This window comes from Mustela nivalis (genome assembly GCF_964662115.1).
Source record: "Mustela nivalis genome assembly, chromosome: 18".
Taxonomy (NCBI): Eukaryota; Metazoa; Chordata; class Mammalia; order Carnivora; family Mustelidae; genus Mustela; species Mustela nivalis.
The window spans coordinates 2432354-2448685 of NC_139037.1; the positions used below are offsets into that span (position 1 = coordinate 2432354).

At 59.0% G+C, this 16332-nt stretch overlaps 1 protein-coding gene and 1 long non-coding RNA gene across 5 annotated transcripts in view; one reads left to right on the forward strand and one right to left on the reverse strand.

Annotated features, from left to right (window-relative positions):
• LOC309853521 (uncharacterized protein) overlaps positions 1–16332 on the forward strand; it is a 450528-nt gene that overhangs the window by 382117 nt on the left and 52079 nt on the right. The window lies entirely within an intron of this gene.
• On the reverse strand, positions 10131–12949 carry LOC309853535. Of its 2 annotated transcripts, XR_014305800.1 has the most exons (4): positions 12600–12949; positions 12149–12558; positions 11828–11882; positions 10131–10733 (listed from the first exon to the last, which is right to left on the reverse strand). It is a non-coding gene; the product is annotated as an uncharacterized lncRNA (long non-coding RNA). The 2 variants fall into 2 exon arrangements; XR_014305801.1 differs by having other exon boundaries at positions 10131–11882.

Here is a 16332-nt window from a genome sequence, read left to right on the forward strand (position 1 = left end):
CGTCCTCCCCTAAAACACCACCGTGAACCCCTTTTCCTCTCACCTTCTCTCCCTACCTGTCGAGGAGACAGGTCAAGAAAGACGTGGGGCCGCCTTCTGTGCCGGAAGCTGGGCGTTGTCGTTGGGGTACACGTGGGAATCTGGGCTGCTCCCGGGATGCCACTCGGAGTGAGATGGAGTGTGTGTGATGACGCGGCCTAATGCCACCGCCTGCGACGCAGCGAAACCCTCAGGGCCCCCACCCTCAAGAAGGCCAGCCCTTCCCTACTGCATCCGGAATGTTCTGCCCCTAATACTCCAGAAAGGTCTCATGAGGAGGCATCTGACCGGCCGAGGAGCCGGTCCCTCGGTGGGACTTCTGGTCTCTCTCCCGCCGTCCCACTGGGACAGAGCACGGAAGCTCCCCAGACGGGCAGAGTGTGCGATCGGGGAGGGGGCCGGACAGGGTGGGATCCCGTAGGGCTTCTGCGCGAGTGGGACCGACCAGGTCAGTTGAGATGAGTCAGGGGCACGGAGAGAGGGTCTAGTCGAGAGGAGGCTGGGACCCCGTCTGTCCTCTGCTCCAGCTGTCCCGTGCTCCCTCTCACTCTGAGTAGAGGCAGAAGCCCTGACCAGGTCCCCCGCCGTCCACCCGCCTGCCCGTCCTTCCTCTCTGAGCTCCTTTCCTGCCTCTGCCCCTCGCTCACTGTGCTCTGGCCCGAATGTGTCCTCCTCGCCGTGTCCGATCTCGGTGCCTTCGCGCCGGCTGCTCCCTCCGCCCGGCCCCCTTCCCCAGATGCCTCAGGTCTTCACAAAGTGTCACCTCTCGGACCTCTGCTTCACCTCACAGCCCCTCCCGTGCTCTCGGCCCCCCTGTCCTCTCCTCGGTGGCCACGACACCATCTAGCATACTGTGTACTAACTCATTTATTGCTCTCGGGGTCTGTCTCCACGTCCAGTGTGAGTCCCGCACAGGCAGGCGTTTTCATACGTGCCCTGTTCTGTGCTAGGTCCCCGGCACTTCCAATAGTGAATGGCCCATAGGAGATGCTCCAAAAATATCTGACAAATGAAGTCTAGGCAGAAGGAACCATACGGGAGCAGAAATATGAACCATTTGGTGTATTTAGGGAACGCTATGCAGTTTGTCAGACTGAGATTAATGATTAGGGCTACCCCGTACAGTTGTTCAGGTGACGTACTATACAAGGACGCCAAGCTCAAGAGGCCAGTGGGGTGAATTCCAGCCTACCCAAGCTTATCAGGTTGCACAGGCACAGAGAGGCCTTAGGCATGACTTTCTAACGGGGACACGCATTATGTGGGCTAATGATGGACCTGAATACAGGGAACGGGCATCAGAAAATGAGGCAGAGTAGACGAAAGGGACGGGTCATAAAAGGCTTCATCCTGACCTCCAGGAGTGGCTGTAGCAGATGCTTGCGGTGCCTGCCTGGCATCTGTTCAGTCCCCCGGATTTCAGCACCCTTGTCATGGGCAGATCGTGGCACTCGCCAGCATCCCACATCACTCTGCTTCCTCCCATGCTGAGAAAGCCCCCCAGCTGCTGAGCGCAGGGCAGCTAACATGCCGGAGACCAGCGAGGCAGGGGTCAGTGGACATATGCCAGGCTCTGTGACCAAGCAGGGTTGTCCCTGACAGTAAATGCCCCTGGATTTACTCTACTGAGTTTTCCCTTCCCTCGTCTTACTCTGACACCACACTCCTGCTTCCTGACACCGTCTTCCAGACAAACCGCCCAGACCGAGTCCTTGCCTCAGGCTCTGCTTTCAGAAAACCCAAACCGAGACAGAGCCATTAAAGATTATTTCACAGATGAGTAACATCATGGGTTTTTTCCACCTGGAAAGCTCTCCACGGGCACTTGGCAGAGGGTGGGCTGTGTGTTGGTGCCAGATCGGGGATTGGAGACTCTAGCGATGGCGAGTGCCTCAACTCGTTCATAGCATTTGGGGTGGATGCGTGGAAAGGATGGGAGACACGCTTGGGAGGCAAGAGATCCAGCACCTGGTGCCCGACAACCGGAGAGGAAGGAGCCTTCAATGACTGCCGTACTTCTGACCTGGCTGACTGGGCAGATGGTCATGTGTCCAACAAGGACCGGCTAGCAAAAGCAGGAAGGGGACAAATTTAGGACTTTGGGAGCAGCCATGTTGGATGGCCTTATTTGGATGTATGAAGCACTCTCCCAACCTTGGCTTCATGCTTTATCTTTCCTGTTTGTCTCCTTGTCCCCTTGCTGTACTGAAATATACTTGGTCCCGCATGTAGAGTAATCGAGGATAACTGTGACAATCCCTTGGTGTCAGGCAGGGGTCCAGGAAGATACGGGTGACGCAGTCACATGGGGTCATTGAGGAGAGTTTACTAGAAGGCTGGGCCAGGACTCAAGGAGACCAGTTAGGGAGATGTGCCCCCAGGCGAGCAACGTAGGGGAGCCATCGTCACCAGGGCCAGAGGACAGAGCTGAATCTGTATGACAGGACTAAAAAACGTGTCTCTTTAGTCAGGGCATAAAGTCGGTCCAAGGGGGCACTGTAGAAAGATGTCCAGGAGAACAAACCCTCCTCCTGACTTCTGGTCCCCTACCCGTGCCCAACCAATTGAACCCAGCTGGAAGCCAGAGGGCAAGGGAGTCCTTTGCTGCCTCTTAGGGCACCGAGCAGTGCACTTGGCAGGCAAAGGAAGACATCTAGTACATTCTTGGAAAGAAGTCGTGGTCAGATGAACGAGGGACACAGTTACACCTTCATGAATCTAATCCAGATCTCCTGCTTAAACACGGTGGCTTGCCATGGAATCTGGAGTGAAACGCATGCCCCAGTGCGACTGCTCGAAACCTCACAGGGTCCGACCCCTGCCCGTCCCTCCCCACTCACCCCCCCGCCCCCGTTTTCTGTGTCGGAAGCATCCTTCCCTGCTTCTCCTCACCCTTGTGCATCTCAGCTCCTCGGTCGATGGGGCCGGGGGCAGGGGGAGCAGAATTCTCAACCCCACACCTTCCCTGAGAGCAACGCGTGTCAAAACATTAAGTTTACGGAGCCTTTATAAGATACATCTTGCAGGAATTCGTCCCAAGTAAGTATTCAGACCAGAATGGAAAGGTGTGCATGCGAAGATGTTTATGAAACACACACAACAAAGAACAAACTTGAGGTCTGTATGTACATCAGGAGATGCCTGGTCTTAAAGTCCATGGTCCCTCCCCATATGACGAAATAGCGCGCCATTAACTTGAGGGGTTGTCGACAAGGAAAGTGAGTATAATATTACGCACCGTAGAAAAGCTCAGTAGAAAACAGCAGGGTTCCGTTTTTGGAGCGAAATACCTGAATAGAGCTGGAGGTGGGAGACACGCGTGTACACGTCGGTACAGATCGGTAGACGCACGTCTTCTTTGTCTGCGCACGCGTCTTCTACTTCGAGCCGCGGCCACTGCCTTGGCCCACGCGTACCTTCCCTCCCCTCCTGCGTAGCCCTGGTCTGAACTGGAAAAATCCTGCCAGCCAAGAGGAATCCTGATTTAGTGGTGTTGTCGAAGTGCCTTCAATGGCACATTCATTCTGCACACTCGGATTCAGCCAGGAAGGAGGAGGGGGCGGCGAGGGAGAGGAGGAAAAGCGAAAGCCGAGTGTTTGTGTAAGCGTTTTTGGAGACTCTGAGCTCAATAAGGCAGGTGTGCTGTGTGGGCTGCTTCGAGACCACAGGGGCAAAGAAGCAGTCAGAACACTAATTAAAATGTGCCAAATGGCCCAAGCTCCACCAGCCCCAGCTGCAGAAACCCGGAGGTCAAAGTGCTTAAAGATGCATAAAACACGGATTTTTCCATAATTATTTAAATATGTGTTAATGAGTGCTACAACACAGTCGGAGTATGTCCATTAAAGGATTAAAAATAAAGGGAAACTGAGAAGGAGTGGCTTGAGCAGTGGGGAAAGTGCTCATCTGGAGGCCAAGCCCCCCCAGCCCACTCTCCATTTTGGCTCTAGACCTGCTTCTCAGAGTAAGTCGCTGGAGCGCCCTGGGGCTCCGCCTTCTCCTCTGAAGGGAGCGGTGGAGGGGAAGACATGGACCCCAGCCACAAAGCCCCTTCGTGGTCAGGCTCTGCCGATCTCCTGCATCGAACGAGCTCGGAGAGTAAGTCTGTCCGGGGAAAAGGAGCTCGCAGGGAGGCTCCGGAACCCTGCGTGCTTTCCTAACACCGTCAGCAGGGAAAAGGCTCTGTGTAGTAACCAAAGGCGTCAGGACTATAAATGAGCCATTCAGGGGAGACTGGGGTGGAGAGCCCAGGGGGAGGGGGTTCACATAGGTCCGGCCCTAACTGCCGGTCCTCTTGTCCTGCCCCCGGCGGACGCCCAGCAAGGCAGGGGCGCAGCTCAGAGGAAATACGGGAATGATATTCCTTCATTTTTCTTCCCTAAGTGAGGCGAGAGAGAGAGAGAGAGAGAGAGAGAGAGCAGCCGAGTCTAGGACCTCACCGCACACCGTGCCGGTGACACCTGGCCCTTTATGGGAGCGGCTCCTTCCAAAATAAAGAGCATAGTGATTTCAGGCTGTATTTTTGCCTGCATTTTTGAGGCTGTTTGGGGCCTTTCATCTCCTTTGAAGGCGCAACACCTAATGATGCCTCTTTCATCCACGAATTCCCCCGTCGGAACACGCCAGTCCCCTCCACGGCAATTGAGTATGACCGAGGGGTTTCCACATTCCAGCCGGTGCAGAGAGCCCGGGTGTTTGTGAATTATACCTGAATAAACTTCTTTAATCCAAAAACAAACTCCTCCTGAAAGAAACGGCCTGAAAAGGGCTTTCATGGACTGTTTTCCGACGCGCCGGATCGCAGTTGCCTTGGGTCCCACGGTGCTTCCTGTACTAATGGTCTCTGAACGCCTTCCCAGCTGCGGCTTCCTGGCCTGCCGAGGTCCCCGGCATCAAAGGGGAAGAGGGAAACAAGCCACAGAGCCGAGGCTGCCGGGGCTGCGCTGGCTGAAGCCAGCAGGGAGGTTACGTAGGGGAGCTCTCTGTGCTCTTCCTATGACTTTCTGCAGGTCGCACTGCTTCGGGTAGAGGCCTTCCAAGACCACGTCGCCGTCCCACAGCACACCCGCGGGCTTCATCGGCCGGATCAAAAGAGGTGCTGGAATTAGCGTCGGACGTCAGAAACACAGGCCCGATTACCCTGTTCTAGTAAGTAGGTTTGCTTTTGGAAGACGGACAGCTTGAACTGGAAGCGCGGTCTAGACTGTCGAGATTGTCGTGGACCCGCCAAGAGGGGACAGAAGTGACCCGGGGCTGACACACGGCCCCGTGGATGCGCGGCACCCAGAGACTGAAGCCCGGGCTGTGGGGATGAGCTGGGAGTAGCCTGAGCACCAGACCAGCCCTTGTGGGCCCGCATGGGGCCTCTCCGGCATGGTGGTCTCGGGCGTCAGTCTTCCTGCTGGCTGGCCGGCTGGCTTCCCCCGGCGCAGGAGTCTCCAGAGAAGCAGGGGAAGACGCAGGGGCCTGTCAGCACCTAGCTTCGGATGTCACAGGCCACCAGATTCGAGGGGAGGGGACAGAGACAGGCAACTCCAGCTGTGGGAGAGCGTGACCTCGAGACCCCCGGTAGCCTCGATGCCCAGAAACACAGCTGGACACCTCTATACTCTAGATTCGATTTGACTTCAAATATTCCTTCCTGTTAGAAAAGGGAAAAAAAATCTCTCAAAGGGTGATGTTTCTTTGTTCAGACCCGTTTTCAAAGGAGCTTCACTGAGGTATAATTGGAGTAAAGGAGCACCTGTTTAAAGCATTCCGTTGGCTAAGAATAGACACCTACAGGCCCATGAGGCCATCACCACGGTCAAGACAATGAACGTCTCTGCCACCCAGAAAGCTTCCTCCTGGCCCCTGGCAACCTCTCCCTCCCACTCCCCTGCCCACTGAGGCCCACATGCCCTGGCAATGATCCATCTGTTTTCTCCACTTATTTGAGATCTTTTTAGGGTTTCAGGCTTCACAGTTGGATCTATGACCCGTTTCCAGCTAACTCTGGCATGTGTCACAGTTTGTATTTTTTTAGGGCGAGGAGGCTTCCTTCCACGCATCGCTCTCCGAGAGTGGTTCAAATCAGGAATGGACGGCAGATTTGGCCCCATGTTTATTTCTGTCTCTGTGGAGATGATCACGCGACTTTGTTAGGCTTCTTAGTACGATGAGTTTCATTGACTTTCTAACCAAACAGTCCAGCCCTCCTGGCACAGACCTAGCTCGGCCGTGATGTACTGTCATTTGTATATATATTGTTGGATCTGATTTCCTAAATTTTGTTTAGAATTTTTTTCTTCTGTGTTCTTGAGGAAAATTAGTCTAACTCTCCATTCAGATAATTCCTTTCTCTCGATTTGGTATCAGGGTGATGGCGGGTTATGAAACAAGTTGGAAAGGTTCCTCCCGTGTCAGTTTTCTGGATGAGTCTGTGCAAAAATGGAAAAAGCATGTTCCTTTAAATGTTTGGTAGAGTTCACCAGGGAAGCCACACGGGTCTAGGGTTTTCTCTGTGGGAAGGTTTCTAACCACAAATGCAGTTTCCTTCAATGGATAAAGCTCTTCAGGTCAGCTGTCCCTTCGTGCGTTAGCCATGGTGGTTTGTATCTTGCAAGCCACGTGCCCACTGCGTTCCTGCAAGCTGTCCCTGAGATCCGTGGCCTTCCCCTGATCTTGGCAACCGGTGTCATTCCTCCTCTCTCTGGATCAACCCAGCTAGATGTTCCTCGAGCATAGAGATCTTCTCAAAGAACCAGCGTCAGGTTCCCCAGTTTCTGTGGAGAATCTTTCTCCAGGAAAGGGCACGTCCTGTTCCAACTTGCCCGGGGGGCCACGAGATTCCCTGAGAACCATCTTGCTCGTCCTTGGCCGATGGCTGAGCTCTAGGACAAACCCGTCTGCCGGCAGCTGATTTCCCCAGAGCCCACAGCCCGCTACCACCACATTTCACCTGGCAGTTCATATGTTCAAAGGGGGGCGGGGGCATCCCATGCAGATGTTCTGTAAAAGCTGATGGTGGGCTGCTTTGTATCCTTCCAGAAGGGCTTTCGTGAAAGGTGTGGGATCACATGCTATGCCTTCTGCTGACCTGGGACCTCGAGCAAGTGACCCACTGTCCTGAACCCTCCGTTTCCCTCCGTCTAAAATGGGAACGGCAGTAATAGCACTGTTCAGGGACCCGTGAGATGATCAATGTTCAGCCGGGAATCTGGCCGGGGACAAGCGTTCCATTAGCAGTCTGCGGTAGAAGATGACAGTGAACGTTCTGGTCTGCTCCCTTTACTACTGGAAAGGAAGGATTTATGGTCTTCCTTTTCTTATGTTGATGTTGGAACCAATGTTTATGGCTTGTAAATGTTAAAAATATAAACCTGTGGTAGAAACCCACAGACTGTGCATTTTGTCCCATTACGGACGTGTCCACGGTCACACCTGGTCAAGCACCGAGGTTTGTGTTTCCAACACCTGAAATACACTTCAGTTACAGCGAGTGTTGCTTTAGGAAGTTGGACAACTCTGTGGCCGTGTCTCGGGAAGGCCGAGGACCCCGTCCCTCCCTGGGATGTAGCCGTGTTCACACGGGAGGGCAGATGCGTGAGGACCAGCGGGCGTGGGGGCAGAGCGCGGGCCTCTGCAGCCCAACCAGGGTGCCCGCTCCCTGCTGGCACTGCCCACACTGCGTCCTGGGGCCGCTGGCTAGGAGCCGGGAGGGAGGAGGTGAGCAGGAGAGAGGGCCTGGCTGGGTGTGTCGTGGGAGAATGGGGCGAGCCAGCTCTGCCCCAAAGTCGGCCTGTGGGAGAGGCTCACCCCAGCCCCTCCAGGCCTTGGTGCTGCATCCGGATGGAGCCTGGAGCAGCTCCAGCAGCCTCTGAGTGATCCCCGGGGGCGGGGCTGGGAGGGGAAACTTTCTAGAAGGCCAGGCGGCTGTGGGGGGAGTACTCGCTCTGGAAGCCTTTGCTTGGCACGGGTGATCCCCAGAATCCGGTCACACATCCCAGAGAGACTGGGCATGGGGTCCAGGGAGAGGGAGACAGAGACAGAGACCAGAGAGATGGAGAGACCCAGCTGCTCTGGCCCTGGGTGCCTGGTGCCCCCTCTCCTGGGACTCTTCCCTGGTGCAGACCCTCCCCAACTCACTGTCCCTGTGGGGGCGCTCGCCGAGGGCCGCCCCCTGCCGAGGTCTGGGGACAATATGGAATGTCCTGGCCTTGTGCTACCGTGTGCGGAGGAGCTGGAGGAAAGCGGCACCCAGCCCCCGGACTCGTACGAGCCACCAATTCCCAGGGGCCTCCGGGTCTCCATCCCGAAAAGCGACAACCGCGAGGTCGACTTGCGAGCGTTTCTGGGGGAGTCGAGGGAACCCGCTGGGAGGCTCCCCTGCCGTCCCTGTCTGCGGCTCCCACACCTTCCTCCCCAACTGCCACCCCAACCTTCCCTCCGTTTTGTTCACCTGTTGCTCCTCAGGAGTCTCTCCCTCGGCCGCCTCTGCGTTTCTTCACTGCCACAGCCTAGGGCCTGGGTCAGGGCCGCGCACCCCAAGGACACGGTTGGTGTCTTCTCTGCCCTGGGCTGAACCATGGCTCGTGGGGTGTCTGTGGGCGGAAAAAGGGGGTGACACACACGGACAGGATCCCAGATGCTAAGGACCGGAGGGACGGTCTGCGCGTGGGGGGCTCTGGGGTGCTGTCAGGGGCCAGCCGGCGCCAGCACCCCCCGCGCTGGTCTAGACCCACGAAGAGGGAATGTGGAGAGGACGGAGCCCTCCAGGCCGCTGCCTGGGCTCCCACGGCTGCTGTAAAGAAAATCACCACAAACTTGGTGGCGAAAAGCAGCAGAACTTTGCTGCCTCCCAGCTCTGGAGGCCAGAAGTCCAACGTCAAGGTGTCAGCAGGGCTGGGCCCCTCCGGAGGCGCGGGGGCGAGTCTGCTGGGTGCCCCTCTCCCGGCTTCTGGCGGCAGCTGGTGCTCGCACATCACTCCTGTCTCCACCTTCATACGGCCTTGTCCCGGGTCCGTGTCGCTCCTCTTCTGTGTCCTAGGAGGGCCCCCCCGACATCCAGAGTAACCTCGTCTTAGGGTCCATCATTGATCTGCACAGGCGCATTTTCCAAATAAGGTCTCATTCACGGTGCACCTCTCTTTGGGGAACACGCTACAGGCCCTGCGGCGCACGACGAGCGGTGTCCTACCCCGGGCTTGCGCTGCGGCCCCGCCACTGCCAGCCAGCTGGCCTCACCTCCGAAAGCGTCCGTCTTTCCATCCAGAGAATGAGTCACCCCACAGCACTGCCGGGAGGACTTACCGAGGTGGCCCGGAGAAAGCCTCCCACGCTGAACTTGGCCACACAGTAGGGCCTCGCTCACTGGCAACCCGGCATTCTTTTGACCTAGCAATTAGTGGCCAACCACACTCCCCCCGTCCACCAGACAGCCGCGCCCCCATTCCGGGACTTGAAGGCATCAGAAACGTGCTGGAAGGGGAGTCTCAGTCCCTTTCCGCAGGGCCGACGGGAGGACAGGAAGAGGGTCCCTGGGGGCTCTCTGGCTGGAAGGAGGCCTCCGGTTACCCCTCCGGCCCCCACGGCCTGCAGGCGGGGCTTTCCCTGCGCCTCTCCCCTCCCGCTCCCCAGCTCGTGCGGGGCAGGGAGTGCCAGCCCAGACGTAGCCGTCCCTACGTTCCCAGCATGTCAGCCAACGGTGAGCCTCCCCCACACACCCGGAAGAGAGAATTCTGGAAGGCGCTCTGTGGCATTCTTGGATACCGACAGCTGCCTTCTGGAAGACACGTGCCCCTCCACAAATGCCTCCTGGCTGGCCCTTCTCTCTGGCCTCCCCAGCCGTCCCCACCCCAGGCCCCCCAACAGCCCGGCAGCAGGGGAGGGTCTCCCTGGGGGGCTCCCCCTGCCGGCCCCAGCTCTGTGGCGGGCTGAACCGGGTGACCTCTGGCCTCCCCGCCGGCACCCTGCACCCGGCGCCAGCGCCGGCCAGGGCAGGGGCCTTCAAGCAAGCCTGGATTAGAGGTTTGGGGTTTGGAACATCCACTCTGGGATAAAATCAGATTTAAAAAAAAGAAGAAGACAATTTCAGAGACACAGTCTGAAAAACAAAACAGCTTTCTTAGCTCCTTCTCTGAAATGACATCAGCGGCTACCACAAGGCCTGAATCGGCCCCGCGCCTCCAGCCGTCGGGGTGCATCATTTCCCCCAAAACACCCGCGGCCTCGTCCCGATCCCCGCCGGCCTGGAGCCACTCCTGGGGCTGGGGGTCGGGTGCAGGCCCCTGCTTTCCCACCATGCCCCAGGGGACAGGGCCAGGCCGGGAGACGGGCTTCTCGGCAGGTGCACGCCCGTCCCAGCCGTGTCCCCCGTGTGGGCATCCGGGTCGCGGGCTCCCGGCACCAGCTAGGCCAGAGCCCCTGCCGCCCCAGACCAGGCCCCGCGGCTGCTCCCCGCCCCTCGCTGGCGGGTGGACGTGCCTGGGGGCCTCCCCGCGTGTGGAAACTGTAGGATGCTTTCAAGATGGATTTCTGTCTCATTGAAGCAGCAGCCCAGTTGCACTGAAATTTGTTTGTCACCATGTACAGATGCACACAGAAAGCAGGAGCAGGAGGAAGTGCGACGGCGTGTCCACAGCCTGCGTGTCCGGGGCTGACGGATGATTTCCCCTAATTCCTTCCGCTTCTGTGAAGATTTCCAACGCTGACTCCTGCAACACAAAACGTTATTTATTGAAAACTACCAACTGACTCTTGTCTCAGGGCCAAAATGAGCTACTTGAGAGAGTGGGAAGTCGGCCTTCGTGGAGAGCCGGGAGTCCCTGGGGACGTCTTCCTTTAAAAGAGACACTTTTTAAAAACTCAAGGATAATCCGCACGGATGAGACGTCTGCTCCCCCGGGATCGCGCCTCCTTCGTTAGCGGCAGCGACTGACTGACTCACAGGAAACTTCGCCGCTGGACCAGAGAGTGACTCTAACTCCCAAGCACGAACTGAGTGCTCGCCCCGGGCCTGGCCTCGCCCGCCACAGCCACCGCCACATCCCGGCCAGGGACGGCCACGAAGTCGGACGGGGGTGCGGGAGGCAGGCCCCGCGTTCCGTCCCTCAGCGAACCCCGAGCCTCCACCACCCACCAGGCTCGGTCTGGGGGGCGCGGGGACACAGCGGCGTAGCTAGCACCCCCGCTCCCGGCTTCTGCGGCCGGCACACTTCCCGCAAAGAAAGAGGAGCGCAGGAAAGTCTTGGAAAATTCAGAAAATCCTTCTGGGGAGTGGAAGGAGCCCAAGGACAGCTGGGATGGAGGCGTGGGCCCCGCAGGGAGGGCTGTAGACTTCTGTCGCCCACGCGGAGTTCACACGTTGACGTCCAGCTCCGCCGAATCTCAGAATGTGCCCGAAGCCGCGGATCAGAAGCCCCCTGGCCTGGCGCCGTTCACGCAGTGGTCAAAGGTCCTGTCTGGAGGAAATCTTGCCTGTTTGGTGCCGGGGAAGCTGATGGCCCTGGGTGGAAGCTGGGCTGTCCACCCACAGTCCCAGGTACACGTGCTCCTGGGGGGAAGACACGTGCCCTGGGGCCGGCCTCTCCAGCGAGGTTGCCTAGGGCCCAGGCCTCCTTGTGCTAGCCAGGTGTGCGTGCCCAGGAGGGTGCATAGGGACGCCCCAACCGGCGTCACCCTGACGGGGCCTCCTCCCCTGACCTTGGTTTCTGGCAGGAACAGGGTGGGGTGCGCACGGGAAACCCCAGGTCGCAGCCCCCCGACACATAGCCTGGAACTGGGGGCTCGTCGGGCTGTGGGCACGTACCACCAGGACACGATGGGGTTATCTTCTTGCACAAGAGGCTGCAGGTCCCGAGGCCCTGAGGGGAAGATGGTGACCCTCAGCCCTCGGTGTGCAGACCCTGCCCTAGTCCACGCCGTCAAGACAACCAGCCCAGGGCCCCACCTGGGCAGGCGACATTTTAGCGGTCTGGTCTGGGGAAAGCGAGGGGCGGCTGGTTGATGGCCTCTTGACCCCCCCGCCACATCAAACACGTTCTGATTCGCACAGACGTGTATTCGTGAGGCTGTGGGGAGACCCCAGAGCAGCCCGCGGCCCCCTCTGCTTCGGAAGCCCATCATTGACCCTTGCAGGCTCCTGGGAGGCAGAGCCGAGGGCCACGGGTCGCCCGCCGGCCGGGTATCTGCGGACCCTCCGGCAAGCCGGGTGCTGCTGTGAGGGCTGGGACTGCGGCCTCGAACAGCATAGACGACACTCCCTGTCCTTGGGCGCTAGAGAGTTTTCTGAGCACTTACTAAGTACCAGAAACTGGCGGGGGAGGTGAGCAGCAAGTGACAGGGGTGCCGGGTTCTGGGGCCGGAGCGGGGTCAGAGGACGGCGTGGGTTCAGGCATAGGGGCTGTGACCCGACCTGCTTTTCAAGGGCGACTTCAGCTGCTGGGTTGGGCGCAGACCTGAGGCGGGGGAGCCTGCGGGGTCAGCGCGGAGAAGGAATGAGCGAATGGCGGCCTCAGGGCGCTGGAGGCCAACAGGGACCTTGGGGGGGCAGTGTGGGGAGGGGCGAGGCCAACAGGGACCTTGGGGGGACAGTGTGGGGAGGGGCGCGGCGTGGCGTTCTCTGCTCGCTGCCCCTGCTGGTGGGGATGGCGGCTCCGGACACTGTACCCACCTCCCGTGGCTGCTCCACCAAGCGGCCACGACCTCGAGCCTTCGAACAACGCGCACTTACTCTCTCCGTCTGGGGCAGGAAGTCCGACCACTCAAGTCAAGGTGTCGGCAGAGCGCGTCCTTCTAGAGTCCCGGGGAGTATGTGTTCCTTGGCCCTGTGTCCAGCAGCCTGTGGGGGCGGCCAGTGGCCCCGCGTCACTTCTCTCTGAGGCCCTATGTCTGCTGGTAAGGACCCTGTGACCTCAGTGGCCCCACCCGGGGAATCTCTCATCAAGTTGGGGCCGTTTTCCAGCCAGCCGTGGGGAGGGCTGCCAGGCGCGCACGCCCCTCCCTGTCCCTGGTCTCGGGGGACCCTCACGACAGCCCAGGGAGGCTGATGCTTTCCAAGAATGTGACTGGGCCCCAGAGATGATGAGGAACCCTCTGGGGCCACACGGCCTGGACCTGGAGGACCAGGAACGACATCCTGGTCATGACACGGCTGTCGCCTCACTGGTTAAAGACCCTGCATCTCCGGGTGGTGACCCCAGGGCCCTCGGCCTCCCAGGAAGGACCCGGGCAAGCCCATCCCGGACCACCTGGATTCCCCAAAAGGGCCCGTCCGTTCTGGACAGTCATCTAGGAAAACCACATCGACTCTGAGAGAGAGGCACCCTGACTCCATGCCCGTCACCACCCCAGCAATCCGGGCGCCTGCTGCTAAGAGCACAGAGCTTCCAGGCCCCCAGCAGCGCCCTGCAGAACCCCTGGGGAAGGACAAGTGTAACACGGCTGCCCCGCCTGGGCGCTGCGGCCGCGTCTCCCGGTGAGCCCGTGCGTCGGCCGCGGAGAGCAGACGCCGGAGGCGATGAGCGGCCTTGTGTCTTTTCATGTTTGCGATCGAAAGTGCTCGCTTCCTCGGCCCCTCTGCTCCTCCGGCTGTTCCTTTAAGAAGAAAAAGGAAGTGTGGTCCTGGCAGAGTTAAGCAGAGCAATAAAAAATAAATCTCGGTCATTGTTGTGGAGACAGAAAGCAACACAAACCGGACCTAAGTCCATGCAGGAAAATGTCAGCATCGGAGGGCCGGCCGCTAGCGCTGCAACCCTCCGTCTCCCTGGAGTGGCCCCTGGGCGGGGACCAGCTCGTTTGATTTCCTGCATTCCTCCTTCTGGGGTTTCTTGGAATGTCAGACTACCGCGTTTTTCGTTTTTCTTTCTTCCTTTTTTTTTTTTTTTTTCTTTTTCCTGAAAAGGACGGGTGGTTTCAAAGATGGTGGAGAGAGCCTCATGCGTGAGCCTGAGGAGGAGGATGGGGCCGCACTGGCCCCGGCGGGCGCACCGGCCCAAGGACGCCTGTGAACCAGCCAGCGTCCCTCCACTGCCCCCAAGACGGAGCGTCCAGCACCGCGTCTGCGACGCAGAAATGAGATGGGAGATTTCTACATTCCAGGGTTGACGGAGCTTTGCTTCCAGAAATAGCAGCTGTCTTCCCTCTGTGTCCCCCTCGTCACAGCAAAGCTGCCGGGTCGCTGTGAGGTGTCCAGAAGGACCGTAAGTGGGCGCAGGAGGGTCGAGCCGGAGGCGACGTTCCTGGGGTGTTGCCTGGGTGCTCCGTCCCCAAACAGCCCTGATTTGCCGGAGGTGGTCCCTAGTCGCGCCGGGTGCCCCTGATGGAAGCTTTTCTTTCAGAAAGTTCTGGTTGTGATCGTGGAGTGCCGGGGCCTGGGCTCGCCCGTTTCCCAGATGAGGATGCGGAGACTCCGAGAGCGACAGAGAGGCCCAAGTCATCCCGGGGGCCGAGCCTGACGGCGTCGGGTGCCGTTGCCCGTGGGCGCGGCCTCCTCCTCATGCACGACAGCCGTGGGATTGAGGCGGACGCCCTGCAGAGCCCAGACAGGACCCCGGGGTTGGAGCGTCCATTGTCTGCCATGGTAACAACAAATCAGACTTCTGGTGGGGTCACCTGACCTCTCTCCCAGACGTCCAGTCCCCGCTGAAGGTTAAGACTCAAAGATAAGCTGTTTGCTTGACTTGAAGAGGCCCCGTTGTTCCCCGCCAGCACCTTGGGCCGGCTGTTGGGTGCCTGTCCTTGGCTCTGTCCTGGGTTTGGAATTCCAGGTGTATCCAACAAAGCTTAGTGGCAGCCCAAGTGCTAGACTCCTAGCAGGGACCAGCTCCCCGAGGCCTCCCCAGGAGACAGGGGTCCCTTCTCCTTCCACCTAAAAGTGCATTCTGAGACCTTTTGCCTCCGGAGGCTTATACGCCGGCTCTGGTTATCCGGGCCGTGGAGGGGTGTGCTGGGCTTCTCCTAGTAAATCAGAAATTTGGACATTACGTGAACGGAGGGGGGAGCCAACCCTCCGGCTTGAGCTCTGAAGCAAGACCCGTTAACTGTCTGGGAACGACACGCGGTCGGGGATTAGCGGGTTTACAGACTCCAAACAATGGAAGAGGGGGAGGGGAGAGCTCCAGCCGCCCCGCTGGGTAAGAGAGGCCAGTGGGCATCGGGGTGCGGACCCGCCTGGCTCCACTAACTGTGTGACCGTGGGTGGGGCCTTGGGCTCTGGGGCCTCCTCGGCACAACAGGGCTGCGTACTTCACGGCTGGCCACGCCGGAGTCAGTGTTTTCATTTCATCGTCCAGGGTTCAGAGAAGGAAAGTGATCTGTCCACGGTCACACAGCTTGGACATGGACAGCAGGATAGGAATGCAGGGCTCTTGTCTGCCCTACACGGCCCCCTTCCTCTACGTTCGATGAGGTGACCCACGTGACCCAGGAATGTGAGATCAGAACCAGTCCCAGGAATGAGCCAGAAAACCGAGCCGTGCCGCCCTCTTTACCAACGGAGCTGGGACTCCACAAGATGTGCCCCCCACCCTGTGTCCACGGACGTGCCTGCTTTCCGGTGGCTGTCGGGATAGAGGCACACGCCCTGGACCACGCCAGTGCGGCTGTTTGATGGCATTCCCAGCCCAGCGGGGAAAAGGAATTAGCACAAACCTCCAGAGAGAGCCTGTTCTCATGAAATCCACAGCCCGGCGGGGCGGCTGAGAGCGGGAGAACAGCTCAGTCTGGTTTCACATTCTCTTATCTGCTGGCTTGTTGGCCCCGTCCACAGCGTCCTCGGCCCCACGAGAGAAGGTCTGGCACAAGATGGGGACAGTAATCCCAGACTGGGAAAAGTTGAATCCCACGTCTCTACCTAGAGCCCATCATCATAGCCTCCTGCCCCTGTTTGGGGGGGGGGGGGAGGTCACAACCAGGCTCTTCGCGAGAGGATCACAGCTGCCGGGGGTCCCCTTCCCCTCGGAGCTGTCTTCTACAACCTGGAAAACCTTCTCTCGATGCCCTTGGTTTGGGGTGGTTTCCTGGAGTTACCAAGCACCCCGAATCTAAGCGGTGGGAACTTTCCCTTGGCACAGGGCAATCCCAGGAGCTCATGGCCAACCTCTCCCGTGGCGTCCGTCCATCGCCACGTCCATCACGGGGCCGTCATCCACCAGGGAGTGTGTCCCCGGCTATGCGACGAGGCTTCCTCCACACAGATCCGGGCCCCGGGAACCTCTGTACGCCGAATGGGAAGACGGCCCCGGCCGAAGAGGGACCCACGCGAGCGGACGTGCTCCCTCGCAGACGCTTGCCCCGTCCTGTGGATTTACAGTT